This window comes from Leptonychotes weddellii, chromosome 5 (assembly GCF_054177405.1).
Source record: "Leptonychotes weddellii isolate Sample4059 chromosome 5, ASM5417740v2, whole genome shotgun sequence".
Classification (NCBI taxonomy): domain Eukaryota; kingdom Metazoa; phylum Chordata; class Mammalia; order Carnivora; family Phocidae; genus Leptonychotes; species Leptonychotes weddellii.
This window is the reverse complement of record NC_138373.1, coordinates 19,544,036-19,555,291: the sequence shown is the minus strand read 5'-3', so window position 1 is coordinate 19,555,291 and position 11,256 is coordinate 19,544,036.

Below are 11,256 nucleotides of genomic sequence, written 5' to 3'. Positions count from 1 at the left end.
CCAGGCCACGCTGAGAGGTCCACATAGAACCAGGCCCAAAGCCCTGAGCCCCAGGCCCTGGCTGAGTTCCGGCTGGCAACCAGCACCAACTTGCCAGCCGTGTGAGTGAGCTATCCTGGAAGTGGGTCAATCCACCCCGTGATGCCCCTACAGCAGGGACAAGCCTTCCCTGCCAAGCCCTGCCCAGACTCATGGGCAAAATAAATTATTGTATTGTTTTAAACCGTTCCCTTGTGGGGTAATTTGTTACTTACAATGGAATAACCAAAAAAGTATCTAGATAGACTTTAATTACATTGTTTTGTTTTCCTCTATTCATTTTTACAATTGTCCTCTATTTATAGCAACACTGATTATCCTCTTGCTACAGTGATATGAAGTTGAATGTGGACTTAGTGACTCACTTCCAAAGAATGAAGTGTGGAAAGGGAAAAAGAGTAATTTTGCAGTGGAGGGACCTAGCAGCCACTAACTTAACCAAGTGATCAAGTTAACATCACCCAGGGATAAGTCAGGTTGATATTAAGTAACCCCTTGTCATAACCAGGGTTCTCCAGAGAAACAGAACTAATAAGACATGTGTGTGTATATACATACATGCATATATATAGAGAGAGAGAACCAGAGATGGGGTGGGGCAGAGATTCAGGGGGAAAAAAGGACAGAAAGAGAGATATATTATAAAGAATTGCCTCACATCATTACGGAGGTTGACAATTCCCAAAATTTGCAGTCATCAAGCTGGAAACCTAATAGAACCAATGGTCTACTTCTAGGTCAAAGGCCAGCAGGAAAAGCCAATGCTTCAGTTCAAGTCCAAAGGCAGGAAAACAAAACAAAACACAAAAAAACCCCATGTCCCAGCTCATTCAGTCAGGCAGGAGGAATTCCTTCTTAATTGAGGGAGAGTCAACATTTTTATTCTATTCAGGCCTTCAACCGATTGGATGAGGCCCACCCAAATTGGGGAGAGCAATCTGCTTTACTCAGGCTAACAATTTAAATGTTACTTTCATCAAAAACACCCAGAATAATGTTTGATCAAATATTTGGGTGCCCCATGACCCTGTCAAGTTGACATATAAAATTAAACATCAAACCCTAGTATATACAATGTGATGAAGAAGGCACTTCACCTCTATGGTATTCTTTACCAAAACCCATAACTCTGGTCGAATCATAAGGAAACACTTCATATAAACCCAAATTTAGGGGCGGTCTACAAAATCACTGACCAGTCCTCTTTGAAAATGCCAAATTAGGAAAATCAAAGACTGAGAAACTGTCAAAGACCAAAGAAGACTAACAAGATATGATGCCTAAATGTATCAAGGTGGATCCTGGAACATGAAAAGAGTTTTCATGGAAAGGCTGATGAAATCCAGGTAAAATCTGGACTTGATCGACACCAAGGCTAATTTCTTAGTTTTAACAATTGTACCATGGTTGCATGAGCTGTCAACCTTGGGGGGCACTGGGTAATTTTATATAGGAACTCTGTACTCTCTTTGCAATTCTCTATACATCTAAAATTATTCCAACATAAAAAAGTGTATTAAAATGCATTTAAGTTAAAAATTGAAAGTAGATTTAAAAAATAATATTGAACAATCAATGTTTTTTGAAAGGAAGACTTGAGAATGGTAGAGAAAATAAGAATCGCTTTGTGCGAGAGTTCGCATCTGGGCATCTTAAGAAGCAACTGATGCACTTGCTTGGTAGGAGGGGCTCCCACAGGGGCTCTCAGCTTCCAGGTCTCTGAGATCAGGCAGGTCCAAATGGAGGGGGAGTCTGACCCTTACTCACGTGACAGAGATCCTCCTGGGAATTTTAAGACCATCACAGACAGGAGTCAGGAACAGGGAATGGAGACCCTGGAGGAGTTGTGGATGCCTGAGTGACACCAGAACACCATGGAAAAGAAAAAAATAAAACCTTTAACTTATTTGCCAAAATCAGAGAACTGTGAGATCCATTCCAGTGTAAACACTCAACAAATATTGGAGTGGGGTGTCTGGGTGGCAGTCAGTTAAGCGTCCGATTCTTGGTATCAGCTAGAGTCGTGATTTCAGGGTCATGGGATCGAGCCCCAAGTGGGCTCTGCGTTCAGCATAGGGTCTGCTTGGGATTCTCTCTCTCCCTCTGCCCCTCCCTCCACTCGTGCACATGCACGCTCTCTCTCTCTCAAATAAATAAATAAAATCTTTAAAAAATATATTAGAGTGCTCACTATGTGGTAGGCACCTGTTCAAGATTCTGGGGATGCAGCAGTGAAAATACAAAATGTTTACCATTCCAGAGGGAAAATAAGCAAATAAACAAATATCTTATGTAATCTCAGCTACTGATCATTGCTTTGAATGAAACTAAAACCTAGGAAGGATATGGGGAGTAAGGGGAGAGACTCTTTCACATAGAGCATTGAAAGCCTCTCTGAGGAGGGACATTTGAACAGAGAAGTGAATGAAGCAAGGGGACAAATCTGGGGAAGACCGTTCCAGATGGAAGGAGGAGGTAGTGCAAAAACTCTTTGAGTTGAGGATGAGTTTGGCATGTTCGAAGAAGAGCAAGAGGTCAGGGTGGCTGCAACAAATTGAGCAAAGCAGAAACTGGCCAAAGATGCCATTGAGGAGGAGGGGAAGAGGTCAGATAATGTAGGATGCTGTGGACACGAGGAGGAGTACTGAAGATTTAAATTTTGCACAAAAATGGAGAAGATGTGATCAGTTATAATTCGATATGATGCAATGGGTGATGAATAATTGTTCAAATGATTCAGAACTCTGGGAATTTGAGGAGAGAGGGATTTCTAGAAAAATGTGCAGATTAAACATATAAATCTTCCTCTGCTCCATACCAAAACATTACTCAGATGAGAGTAAAAGAATAAAACAGATGTAAATCCACAAAAGAGATCAGAAAAAAAGTGAATACAGTTGATGAAAGGTTGTATGAATCAAGGTTCCATCAGAACAGAAACCACTCTGTGTATTTTGGGTAGGAAGGGGGACGTTGAGGCTTACTCCATCCTTGGAAGGCTGGGGAATGCAGGGCAAGCAAGCCACTGTCACCCATTTCAGCCTGCATCACCAAAGTGAGTGAAACCCAGGAGCAACCTGGAAGCTCTGTGCCTCCCCAAGGACAAGACCAGGGATAGGGCAAGGCAAGTGAGGCAGTTGCCTTAGACACAAACTTTAAGAGAGCACCAAGGCACTATGTATTAGGGTTCTCTGGAGAAACAAACCAATGGAATAGATATATAGAGATATATAGATATATACAGATATGAAAGGAGATTTACTCTAGGAATTGGCTCATGTGGTTATGGAGGCTGAGAAGTCCCACAATCTGCTGTTTGCAAGTTAGACAATCAGGAAAGCTGGTGATATAATTCAGTCCAAAGGCATCAGAATCACAGGGCCAATGGTGTCACTCCCAGTCTGAGTCTGCAAGACCAAGAACCAAGAGTGCCAATGTCCAGGGCCAGGAGAAGACGAATGTCCTAGCTCAAGTTAAAAAAAAAAAAAATCAAATTCACTCTTCCTCTGCATTGTCACTCTATTCAGGCCCTCAGTGGATTGGATGATGCTCACCTGCATTGGTGAGGGTGATCTTCTTTACCTAGTCTGCCAGTTCAAATCTCTTCCAGAAACACCCTCACAGACACATCCAGAAATAATGTTTTCCCAGCTATCTGGGCATCCCAGAGCCCAGTTGAGTTGACACATAAATAAACCATCCCAATTCACTTATCCAAATAAAGGACCCATTTTAATGCAATATTTAGAAAAGAAAACTTACGGAAAAAAATCGATGATGAACAAAATGTCAAGTTTTTAAATAAAAACAGACACTGACCCTGCCCTTGGACGACCCTGCCTCACTTACCTCACCTAAATCCAAGCCCTGCTCAAGAGCTCTGGGAGGACCCACTGTCTTCTCACCTACCCACAGGATTAAAAGAAATGACTTATAGTAGCATGCCTGGAAGCTAATGAGAACTTCAGGCCCAGCTGTTTGCTCCTCTGTCTGCCTACAACTGAAACCAGAAAATAACAATGTCTCTTTTATCTTCCAAATTCTTTGTGGGTACCTCATACTAGCAAACACTAAGAAAGAGATTCTTAGAAGTGTAATTCTAGGCTTCCTCCCTGTGATGCCAAGGGAACTATAGAAGAGGGAGGTAAAGCTGTCAAGTTAGTAACAGCTAATCCAGCAGAGAGATGTCAAGAAATTTCAAAAGCTGGAAATCAGGTAAAGATAGAACAGAGCTGAAAATATAATATCAAATACTTGCAGAGAGGAAGAAAATAACAAGCAAACCAATTTGTAGCATCTTGAATATGTCAGTGTTATGGGCTGGATATTGTCCCCCCACCAAATTCATAAGTCCTAACCCTCAGTACTTGAGAATGTGACTATATTTGGAGGTAGTCTTTAAAGAGGTGATTCGGGGGCACCTGGGTGGTTCCAGTGGTTAGGCATCCGACTCTTGATTTCTGCTCAGGTCAAGATCTCATGGTCCTAGGATCCAGCCCAGCGTGTCATGCTCCCTGCTCACCAGGAAGTCTGCTTCAGGATTCTCTCTCTCGCCTTCTACCCCTCCTCCACTCACTCTCTCAAATAAATAAATCTTTAAAAAATAAATAAAGAGGTGATTCAGTTTAAGTGAAGTCACTTACAGTGGACCCTTAATCCAAAAGGCCAGAACCCATGACCCTGAGATCAAGACCTGAGCCGAGACCAAGAGCCAGACGCCCAACCGACTGAGCAACCCAGGTGCCCCAAGATCATCCATTTCATTGGTAGATGAAAAAAAATGTCCATATTATATCAATGAGCACATCACTAACTACTCTACTTCTTATTTTCTAAATCTTTTATTGTGAAAATTTTCAAACATAGAGAAAAGCTGAAAGAATAATAACATTAAACACTCATTCTTCTATTTCTGCCAATGCTAACAGACCTGTCTCATTGGCCCATTCAACTGTCCAGTCTGCAGTTAGCTGGGCATTTCCCCTGCCTGAAACAACCTTGTTCTCCCCAGGCATAGCCTTCTAGAGGCAGGGGAGTCAACCATAACCCAAATTAGAACTGATTGTATTATTTTACTCACTCATTTATTCCTAAAATACATATTGAGCTTCTATTATGTGATAGGCACTGTTCTGTATGCTAGAGATAAAGTAGTAAATAAATCAAGCAAAAATACCTGCTCTTAGGAGCTTACATTCTAATGGAGAAAGACACAGACAAGTAACATACACAGTGTAACTGATGAAAGTTGATGCATGGAGAAAAATAAAGCAGGAAAGGGGAACAGAACATTGGAGGTTGCAAATTAAATAGAGTGATCATCAAAGTCTTGCTGTGAAGGCAACTTTTGAGCGAAGATCTGAAGGAGATGAAATAGTGAGCTAGGAAAAAATTAGGAAAAGGAGCGTTCCAGGCAGAGGGAATTACAATGCAAAGACCTTGAGATGGGAACATGCCCGGGAGTGTTTAAGAAATAGCAAGGAGGCTGGCATGGGGTAAGTAAGTGAAGGGCAAGTATAGGATATGAGGGTTAGAGTGGTAGCCAGTTTAGCGGCACTCAATCCTGTAGGGCTCCAGGATAGACCACATGGCAGGGCATAAAACAACTCCCAATATGTTTAAAGGGTTGAAATGATACATTGTACATTTTCTGACCACAGTTGAAGGAAATCAGAAATCAGTAACAGAAAGAAATGTGGGGAATTCACCAATATGTGGACATTAAAGAAAATACTCCCAACTAACCAATGGTAAAAGAAGAAACCCCAAGGAAATTAAAAAATATTTTGAGATGAAAAAAAAAAGCAAGGAAAATACTTTGAGATGAATGAAAATGAAGATTCAACATATCAAAATTTTATGGGATGTAGATCAAGCAGTTTTTAGAGGGAAATTTATAGCTGAAAATATCCGTATTAAGAAAGAAGAGGGGCGGGGCACCTGGGTGGCTCAGATGGTTAAGCGTCTGCCTTCAGCTTATGATCCCAGGATCCTGGGATCGTGCCCCGCATCTGGCTTCCTGCTTGGCGGGGAGCCTGCTTCTCCCTCTCCTTTTACTGCTCCCCCTGCTTGTGCTCTCTCTCTCTCTCCGTCAAATAAATAAATAAAATCTTTAAAAAGAAAAGAGAAAGAAAGGAAGAAGAGAGGTGCCTGGGTAGCTTAGTCGGTTAAGTATCTGAGTCTTGATTTCAGCTCAGGTCTCGATCTCAGGGTCATGAGTTCAAGCCCTATGTTGGGCTCCAGGCTGGGCGTGGAGCCTACTTAAAAAGAAAAAAAAATTAAAAAATAAAAGAATAAAGAAAGAAGAAAAATCTCAAGTCGATAACCTAATCATCCACCCCGAGACACAAGAAAAGGAAGAGTAAACTGAATTATGTAGGGCCGTATGGGATTTGGCTTCTATAACCTCTGAGTATCTTTTGTATCCCGAGACTTGGAATGATGGTTAATTTTATGTGTCAACTTAACTGGGGTAAGGGAAGCCCATATAGCTGGGAAAATGTTATTTCTGAGTACTTCTGTGAAGGTGTTTCTGGATTAGCATTTGATTTGGTGGAGTGAGTAAAGATCATCCTCATCAATGTGGGTAGGCATCATCTAATCTACTGAGAACCGGAATAGAAGAAAAAGGCAGAGAAAGGGCACATTTTCTTTCTTTTTCTTGAGCTGGGATGTCCATCTTCTCTGCCTGCTTGTTTGAGCTCTCATGCTGTAAACAAGTGTTCTTTTTGCAGCTTATTTAGTGCCCAGTTTTTCACATTTTCATGCTTTTTGTTGGTGATGTTGCTGTTTAAAACAGCATCTGAGCATAGCATTGACATGCTGCCCAGTATTTGTAAGCACAAAAAAGCTATGATATGCCTTTCAGAGAAAATATATGAGTTAGATAGGTTTCATTTATGCATGAGTTATAGTGCCATTGGCCATGAGTTCAATGTTGATTATTCAATCATGTATATTAAATAAGGCATCTTTATCTTTTAAATTTTAATTTTTTTTTCTTAGAGAGCACCCAAGTGCATGCAAGTGGGGGGAGGGGCACAGGGAGAGAGAGAATCTTAGGCAGGCTCATGTTCAGCGAGGAGCCCGTCATGGGGCTCTATCCCATGACCCTGAGATCATGACCTGAGCTGAAATCAAGAGTCAGAGCCACCCAGAAGGCCCTAAATAAGGTATCTTTAAACAGAAACACACATTTTAAAAAGTTATTTATTGATCAGTTGATGAATATGTTATGATCAGAAACTTGCAAGAACCTAACTCTATATTTTGCTTAGGAGTGATAGTTCAATATCTGTTAATTCAATGTTCGTGGCAATTTTATAGAACGTAACTATCACAAGGACAAACATCAAGAGTCGACTGGACATTTCTAGTTTTAAAGGCAATCTGACTGTGACATCTCTCACCCATACCAACTGAATAACCTGATTGAAGGAGGTCACTTTCACTATTTCATTCTTATTATATCCATCTCAAAGCTGCAAGTAGTATTTGGGAGAGCAACATCCCAGTGGAGACCTCCTGCATAAAGGAGCACTGCTGTCCGCGGTGCTGATCATACAAAGGCAGCTTCCCGCAAGACTTTTTATCTGGTGGCCAAAATACTGGCTAAACTCTCTCCAGGGGGAAGGTTTTCGTTGGCTGGCTTCAGAAGCACGCCCTTTCCTGAATCAAATGTGTCCAGAGAGAGAAATGTTATGTTTGGTATTGAGGTTAGAGTTCCTACCAGTATCACAGAGACTAAGGTAGGAATTGATGTTTCCCCAAAAGAAAATGTAGGCTCTGTTGCCAGTAGAAAGTGGAATGGATTCCACATAGATAAGATAAACAGATTTCATCAAGAACTCCCCTGTGATAGTCATCTGTGTGCTTTCAACACCCTTCCCCCATTATTATAGGTTATCTGTGTATGTTTCTTGATCTTTAAAGAATCTGATTCTGATGAAAGAATTTTTTTTTTTACACTAGGAAAATGAGGCTAACTTTTGTCAGAAGAAGGAAAAAAGTGTGGAGTTTCTTTGGAGAAAGAAATTGTCCTAGAAAATGGATGTAACCAAATTTGCATTTCTCTAATATTGCAACAATTAATGTTATCGCCCCTGGCTAAGACTACACACAGAAATATTACCTTGGTCATTGGAAACTAGGCTCTGATTAATAAATAAGAATGATTTTTATTATGCCACCACTCCTCGTTAGCCCAGCAAGTCATAGAAGTCCCGGAATCCTACCATCCTATTACACAGTATACATATGAGCCTGGAAGTTTGAGTACCACTGACTCTACACCTGATTCACATCATGCTGTAGGTTCTGTGAACTTTGGGCCTTACTGATATAGCTAAAGAGGTCTAGGATCAAGGACAGTCTATTTTCTTGTCAGAATTCAAATTCCCTTTTTCCCTTTTAGTAGCACAGGGTTCTCACTGGTGTCGTCTAGCATAGAAAAATGTTCCCCAGAAGATTTGTAGATCCTTCATCTGGGACTGTATATGGGATACACTCACTTTAAGAAACAAAAATGGCAGGGCATCCGGGTGGCTCAGTTGGTTGAGCATCTGACTCTTGATTTCAGCTCAGGTCATGATCTTAGGGTCGTGAGATTGAACCCTGTATCAGGCTCTGCACTCAGCGGGGTGTCTGCTTCTCTCTCTCTCCCTTTGCCCCTCCTCCACCCACATGCTCACTCTCTCTCTAAAATAAATAAATAAATCTTAAAAAAGAAAAGAAACAAAATGGCATCACTCCATTCAAGTGAGAAGATAGGACTTTTATCCTCTATATTATTTGGGAGTCTTTTGGATTCCAGTGAAAGAAATTGAACTCAAAATGTCATAAGCATAATAGCAAATTTATTAGCCCAAATGACTAAAAAGTTTGGGACATAGACCCAGCTTAAGGTAGTTGTGCGTCCAGAGACATTTTATCATTAGGGCTGGAACTCTTTCCATCTCTCAGCTCTGTTTTCCTTTGTGTTGGCTTCACTCCCAAGCCCCATGTGATACTCCCCACAGCTCTTGGATCACACAGTCCTTTCTGATAGCAGCCCCCCTGCCAAAAGAGAAGTTCTCTTTGCAATCCTCCAGAAAACATCCTGGGTGGGTTTGACTTTCATTTGATTTAATTGGGGCTCAGGCCTATTCCTGAACAAAACACTAAGACCTGAGTGATGTAATAAGCGGATTGGCTAGACCTAGAGCCAGAAGTGGGATCACCCCAACTCAAACCACATGGGCTGAGAAAGGTGGATGAATGATTCTCCAAAGGAAACACAGAGGTGTCTCCAGAAAAAGACGGAATAGATGTTAGTAGAAAAAAAGAGAAAAAAAGAAAACATGACTGCCACACCATTGCTTTTGGCAAAAAGTCTGTGTACTTAGGGGACAGTGTAAGTCTCATTTCATATTGATTTTTCCTAAGTGGTTTGGAAGTGGTACTATTGGCAAAAAACAGATGTGTTGGTTCCTTTCTCACTCACTCTCACCACATTCTTAGAGAAATGCCCATCTGCCTATAGTGGTGGACCTCTACGGCCATATTTGTTTATGTGTTTCTATCCTGAATGGACCAGGGATGAAAACATCTTACCCAAAGAAGCTAGTTATTGCAAATCTGGTAGCCAGTCAAATTCTTCCTAGGGATCCACTGAGGCTGAGAGGGGTTTTGATTTTGCTTATACTAATTTGAGTTGGTTTCTGTTACTTGAAACCAAATGACTTCACCAAGACTAATTCCAGTCACAGGATTCCAGTAGCACTGAGGAAAGAGCAGCTGATGTTGAATGTAAGTGACTTTAATGTTCTCTGAACTTGGCCGCTGGTGGTTGCATTTCCTAGGTTCTGAGCTTGGAAGCTATCAAGCTATCAGTGGCTTGCTGCTGAGCCTCTCACTAGTCCCAATAGTCTTGAAATGCAGGGTCTTTCAAGGCTTCTTTTTGAGTGAAGCTGTATCCGTTTTCAATCGCCACAGCAATTGTATGACTGGGGTTCCTGGGATCAACTGGGGGGCTGGCTAGGCAATTCTGCTTATCTTGATTGGTCTTGCTATACAGAAAAATAGATTGAAGGGATCACATGGATAAGAAGTATTGGGAAGGTGGGAAACATTGAGCTTTTAGATAGGGTAGCCAGGGAAGTTCTAACTGATAGAATAGCAATAAAGCAAAGACAAGAAGGAGGCAAGGGGATGATCCACATGATTATCTGGGTGCATTAGTGTGTGTGTGTGTGTGTGTGTGTGTGTGTGTGTGTGTGAAGAGTGGTGCTGGTAGAGCGAACGGCAGTAACAAACCCTGAGGCAGGAGTGTGTCATCATATCCAAGGAACAACACAGGGGCTAAAGAGAAAGAAGCAGAATGCGTCAGAGTGGTGGGAGATGAGGAAAGGTGATAACAGGGGTCAGACACAGAGGACATTGTAGGTGACCATAGGGCTTTGGCTTTTGCTAAGGATGAAGCAAAAAAGCCATTGAATAGGTTTAAACAGAGCGACATGATCTGACTCGAATAGCATCCCTTTGGCTAGTATATTGACCATAAGCTGTAGAGGGGCTACTTAGGGGAATATGGCAATGATCCAGGTGTGACACGGTGACAGACCAGCAACAGAGGCATCACCTGGAAAGTTAGAAATGCAGATTCTCAAGCCCCACCCCACACCTACAGAGGTAGAATCTGCATTTTAACATGATCCACAGTGATTGTATGCACATTAAAGTCTGAGAAGTTCTGCGTGAGAACAGAACGCTTGCTTTCTCTGGGCCTGTTTCTTCCCTACTCTAAGGGGCTGGACCGAGGTATCTCTATGGTCCCTTCCAGTTGCAATTTTCTTTTCTCTTCTTTTTTATTTAAGATTTTATTTATTTATTGGAGAGAGAGAGGGAGAGAGAGAGAGAGAAGCAGACTCCCCGAGGCACAGGGAGCCCAATGTGGGGTTCGATTCCAGGACCCTGAGATCATGACCTGAGCCAAAGGCAGATGCTTAACTGACTGAAACACCCAGGCGCCCCCCAGTTGCCATTTTCTAAGCCCCTTTCTTACAGCTATCTGTGTGCGTCGCTATGAAAAGCCAGCTGAAGAGACCAAAGGATAAGCGGCCTGGCTGCAAAGCCCCCGCTGCCCACAGCCAGACGCAGGTGGGCACTGAAGCAGCTTCATGATCCAGGTCAGTAGGGAGCCCGGGGTAAGAGGCTGCTGGGATTTCTCCTGGTGCTGGG